We start from the raw sequence: 6,363 nt of genomic DNA, 5'->3' as shown, positions 1-6,363 counted from the left end.
TGCATGGAATTTACAACTTAGTGATCTAATTCAATGTGAAGCATACGGATATCAATTGAAGTAGATTTCTAAAATATCAAAATATGGGTTTTCAAAATTTAGAGAGTATGGATCACTAATTATACCTTTTACAGTTTAAAAATCATATCCATGTTAGTGCATATGTATGTGATGAATATCAACAAAAAGATTCTTATGCACTTTTAGAATTAATGATAAGGGAATTTTAAACTGCATCAAGAGTAGCTATTTAGAAAACAAAGATTACAATCTATATGAATGAGATACAAATTTACCATTTTGGATTGTCTTAGTATAGCTTACTCAAGAGAAACTTATTCTCTTTAACACAAGATATATAATGTTCTCCCACTAGATATGTGCATTAAGTATTTGAATGACTTGACACATGCACTTTCAATTCAGTTAAGAGTCTCATGGGGAGTACATTACATATCATGGTCAAGGCATGACAAATTTGCAATGAATTAACTTATGCCTAAGAATACTTACCACCATATAGAACGTACCATTTGTTGTACCAATTTGAAAGATCTTACTATCGGTGGTGGTGTCACTTTAGTATTCTTCTTTTCATCATTTGTGGAGACTTCCTTCTTTGTTATCTCTTTTCCTTTTAAAACTAGTCGATAAAACACTTTGAAAAGATGTATTAGTAGTACAAGGAAGTATTTAATGAATGATGATATCTATATATGAATGGCAAACAAATTATCATTTATGAGGCATAAAGGCATAAACTAAATCCCTTTAAGTTAATGCACATGGAGGAGTGAATTAAAAATATGCACCAATTTACAAATTTAAGCCAAAAGAAATTTAACCTTTATATTGACAATTCTTTCCATAAAATAGATTATTACCAATTGAAAGAATGCCACTTGAAAGGAACTATTATTGGTCACATACCAAATGAAACAACTAGTTCCATACCTTTGCCTTGAGCATTCCTAATCTTTCTTTTAGGTGAAGATTAACCTTTAATGCTTGTGATTTTACCAAATGAAAGAGCACAATCTCTACTTATGAATTTCCATGAAATATCTTAAAAGAGATTGTATTAGTAACACAAGCAATAGTTTCCTATTTAGCAACCTCTAGTATATGAATGACAAGAAGGTTACTAAATTAAGGAAACCTCATGATATGAACTAAATTACCCTTACAGGCATCATGCATAACATCAATTGAAACAAGATAAAAGTAGCATGATTGTTTAATTAAGTTTATAGGGCAAGTTTAATTCATAACATGGTGAGTGATTAATGTAGAAGACTCAAAACCAATTTTAATGAGAATGAATACATCACATAGTATTGGTTCGATCTTCTTTGAGCGTTGAATGTCACACTCTATTTGGGAAACACATTCTCATGTTGTGAAACTACATAAATCACTTAGATAAAAACATTAGTCTCACAACTCTAGTCATATAGAGAATTCCCTTTTGGTAAGTGCTTTAAGAATTTGAATTTCTTACTTAGCACTCTATTCATTTAAGAACATGGGATAATCCTCTTTATGTCTAGGTCATGGCAATAATACGATAATCAATTTGAAATATGTCACAAGATACATACAACCAATTTAAAGCATGTAGATTGTCATAATATAAAAATATGAACTTGCAATCTACCATATAATTAGATCCTTTCCAAAGCAAGGTAAAATCTTTTAAGTTCATTTTCAAGTGCTTCATTTTTCCTATGTGGCTACAAAAGACACAAAGGAATATACCAATTAAAAACAATGTGCACTTAAGAATTAATTGTTACCATCCTTTGGATATCACTTGGTTGTAGGCCTTTTGCTTGATTCCCACAAAGGTTAATCCTTATTCCCTACAACACAAGTTCTTGCTAGAGATGAATATGAAGTTAGTGATATAACAATTCAATTCATCTTTGGGTCAATCTTAAAGGATAGACAATGTAAGATTGATAGCTTGAGATAAGAATTGAATTGAACCGCTCAAGCACCCAAAGCTTCATATCATCTCTGGGTACCTGCAAAACTTGTTAATTACACTTTGGTACCCATTTTTGGATGGGTCCACCAAGGTTAGCCAATAAGGACTTAGGCACCCAAATAGCCTTAGTCCTAGAATGTGGTGAAGTCATCACCTTTCTAGCACAAGAGTCAAATTTGGGTCTCCTAAGCATATCTGAATGTATTGTTAAGTTAAGCTTAGGATTTTTACCCTTTGGACAAACCTTGAATAGATGACCCTTTTCACGGCAATTGTAACAAATGTGGTGCTTGTCCTTGCAATGCATTTGCCCTTTGCTTTCATCCTTTTTGATGGTCATCTTTCTTGATCGTGCAAGGTTTTGGTTCTTCATGTGGGGGCATGAACCAATTTCATGACCCTTCTCCTTGCATCCATAGCACCTCCTATCGCTTCTCTTTGATCTTTCTTTGTTGAAGCACATAGGTACATTGTTAGAGCAAATAATATGAGCATTAATTTTCTCACCTTGAGTCTTGCTCATGTCCTTCTTGGAAAGCTTGATATTCTTTTGAAGGGGTTTTGTGCATGCTACGGTTGTCCCCTTCTCAAGCTTTTTCATCATATTATCACGGTTATCTTGAGAAGGTTGAGCATGACACTTTCCCTTCAAAATAGTTAAGCTCCTTCTTAGCCTTCCAACTTCTTCCTTGAACTCTTTATTTTCTTGTGTGATAGAAATATCACTAATTCCTGAAATTTCTAGCTCAATGGAAGATTGGCTTTCTTGAGAGCAACATTTGTTAGCACATGATAATATAGTTTCTACTTGAGTACATGTGCATATGTGAGGTTGGTATGATTTAAAATTAGTTAACACAACCTCATGAGCCATTTCTAACATGATATGTGAATCCATAAATTTATTATGAGAGCACACAAGCATATCATGTTTTTCTTGCAAAGCTAGATTTTCAATATTTAGCCTTTCTATCGTGTTCTTGAACATAGCATTTTTGTTTTCTAATTGAGCAATATATGATGAATGATTAACAACTTTAATTTGCTCAATTGAAATGTCTTCATACCTTTGGACCAAATCATCATGAGAGCACTTTAGCTTCTCATGCTCTTTGGTCAACTTCTCTAAGTCTTCGATTTTTCTGATGAGGAAGTCTTCTTGCTTATGAAGCATTTCTTTTTGTTCTTCTGCTCTTTTCATGAGTTTGAGCAAGCTCATCCGATGTTTCTTGCTTAGTTGAGCGAAGAATTGTTGAAGATCGTCCTCATCTTCACTATCACTTTCTTGCTCCTCCTCATCCTCACTTTCGCTTTCACTGTCACTCCCATTAGCAATAAAGCACATATGAGAAGTGGATTTGAAAGACGAACCTTGTGAAGAGGTGGATTCATCGTTTGGTCTCCATCGATCATTTTCTTCTTCAATTTTGTTCTTCGCCTTATCTTCCTTCATTTTGAGGAACATCCTTTCGGCGATTCTCATGGCAAGATCTATTGCCCTAGGATCAACATCTGCAACAAAAGATGAAGTCGAGGCAACCTCAAATTTTTCAAGCTTAGAAGCACTTTCGTTTCTTAGTCCCCCCGACATGATCTTTCCTCACGCGGTTAAGCGTTAGAACGAGGATTAGGCTCCGATACCAATTGAAAGTTGCCTAGAGGGGGGGTGAATAGGCAAGTTAAAACTTCTTCAACAAAATCTAGAAGCAAACTGGGTAAAACTGAATTGATCTCGAAATTCACCCAGTTAACTTTGGAAATGAGATGTTTTAAATGATCCACAGGGTTCAAAGTAGTAGATCTGAGAAGGGCACTTCTCAAAATCTACACACCAAAAAGATATAAACAATTCTTTCGCGGGATGGTGAGAGAACGAAGAACACCAACAAACACAATGAGCAAGAACACAAGAGACACAAGATTTATCCCGAGGTTCGGTCACACCACCAAGGTGCCCTACTTCCTCGTTGAGGCGCCCACAAAGAGCCGGGTCTCTTTCAACCCTAATCCTCCCTTTGCCGACCACAAAGGTCAAGCTCACACACTAATCTTTGCTCAAACGAGCGGGTAATACAAACTTTCTTGTGGTCTTCCACAAGATTTGGAGACTCACAAGAGACACCTAGTCGTCTAGGAGCTAGAAGCTCCAAGAGTAATGAATCCACAAAGAACTCGATGTAGTACCAAAGCTCGAATCAAGAAGAAGAGCAAGAGAGATTTAGAGATGAAGCACAAAACCGCAGTTCTCAAGCTCACTCAAAGATTTCTCTCCAAAGATTTGAAATGGGAGAGGCAAGAGATGTGAGAGAGAGAGGGAGGTGTTTCTTGGGTTAGAAATGGAGTTCAAATCATGCTCACTTCTGTGGGGAGAGAGGTAGGAGGTAGTATATATAGTGGGAGCTCAAAACTAGCCGTTGGACTAAAAAATCCGTTGAAAACCGGTTGAACCGCCCCCTAGGGCGGTTGAACCGCCCCTGGCAGACCTGGCAGCCTGTCTGCCAGTCTGACTGGCAGACTGACGCGCAGACTGACCACAGACTGGTCAAAGTTGACCAAGACCGGTTGAACCGCCCCTAAGACCGGTTCAACCGCCTGGGGCAGGCTGACAGACAGTCTACCAGTCAGACTGCAAAAACAGGTCCTGACACCGGTTGAACCGCCCCTAGGGCCGGTTCAACCGGTATTGACCAGTGAGGTCCGGGAAAAAAAACCCCAGCTGAACTTTTCTTGGACCCCGGTTGAACCTCTCTGGACCCCGGTTGAACTTGCCCTGGACCCCGGTTGAACCTGCCTGGACCCCAGTTGAAGTTGAAGTTCAGCTGGAGTTGAGAAAGTTCAACCCAGCTGAAGTTCAGCTCAGCTGAAAAGCTCAGCTGCAGCTGAAGAAGCTCAACTCAGCTGAAGTCAAGTTCAGCTGGAAAGCTCAGCTGCAGCTGAAGAAGCTCAACTCAGCTGAAGTCAAGTTCAGCTGGAAAGCTCAGCTGCAGTTGAAGAAGTTCAGCTGCTTTTCAACAAGAACACTCTAGGTTTCTCAAACCTAACCATGGTCAACCATAGAACGTTAAAGAGATTTTTGCTTTTCAAAAATAGCTTTTGAATAGAGAGGTTTGAGCTTTGGCAAACACCAACCTTCTTTTTGGATCCCCCTTTATAGTACGACGATTCCTATACTCAAGTTAAATAAAATATAATGAAGTAAACTCCTTGAGTCATTGGTGTCTCATGTGTGATTTCTCCATGGCATTGCTTCATAAGGATCACAAACATCTTTGTCTCACCTTTTGAAGCAAACTCAAATCAAACCCTGTGACTTGTACCATATCACCTTATATGAGTTCAAATCATGGCTTCAAGTCACCTTACTGATGCATCAACATGTTGTAACTCTTCATAGCTGATTAGTTCATCGACTTAGTGCAAGTACTCTCTTCTTCACCTTAGCCATGGTACCTCGGTCTACAAGCCGTCGCTTGACCTTCACCTTCGCTTAGTTCCTCGAAGCCCTTTCCTTGCTATCTTCACCCTATCAAGCCATTCTTGAGTCACATCAAATTGAGCATCCATTGAGAGAACCATTTCTTCAATATTGTGAACCTTGCTTGAATGTCTTCTAGATATAATTGTCAAGATCAATCAAGCTCTAGTTTGATTCTCATAGAAGCATATATGGACTGACAGTAATATGGTCAAGCCAATTCACGATTCCTCATATCTTATTCTCTTTGGCTTGACCAATCCTCTAAATCACTTTGTCCTCTATTCTGGTCATATGTATGTAGTGATTTCTCAGGTCTTGTCCATATATTCAAACCAATATAGAGATCATATTATATCCATTTGCATTGTCTCATTGGTTATTTAACCTCGTGTTGAACCTTTGTTCACTGATCATTATACACTATTCAAGTATGTTCATCATACTGAATTTCCTGTTCAACACTTAGCAAACTCGTTAGACCTTTAAATGTGTTGTTATCCAAATCACCAAAACTCACAAAAGGGATGAATGCACTTTCAAATAGGCACGAAGCCATGGAACATCGCTCATCGTAAGTATGCTGGGAACAAGGTGCAGGGATGGGCACACGTGCGGGTTTTCCACCTCACCCGAGGTGGCCCCGGGGGCCTTAGTCGGTACCTCAAGACTGGGGTACCCACTCCTGTTGGGTCAAGTCAGGACCCCTGTGGCTATCTTTAGTCACATAGTCATAGGCGGTCTGCCCTGGCTCAGAGTCTAGGCCCGTCTAACGAGGCCACTAGCCCTAGGTGGGGGCTAGTCTCCACAAGGGCTCTCTGGATACCCGATGGTGGGCCTTCGAAGCTACCGCATGTCTGAGAATGAGGACTCTTTGCAGAATTTCTCGAGGGCCGGA

The sequence above is a fragment of the Zea mays genome, chromosome 3 (assembly GCF_902167145.1).
Source record: "Zea mays cultivar B73 chromosome 3, Zm-B73-REFERENCE-NAM-5.0, whole genome shotgun sequence".
In the NCBI taxonomy this organism is placed as follows: Eukaryota; Viridiplantae; Streptophyta; class Magnoliopsida; order Poales; family Poaceae; genus Zea; species Zea mays.
The sequence above is the reverse complement of the archived record's forward strand: the minus strand, read 5'-3'. Positions refer to the sequence as shown.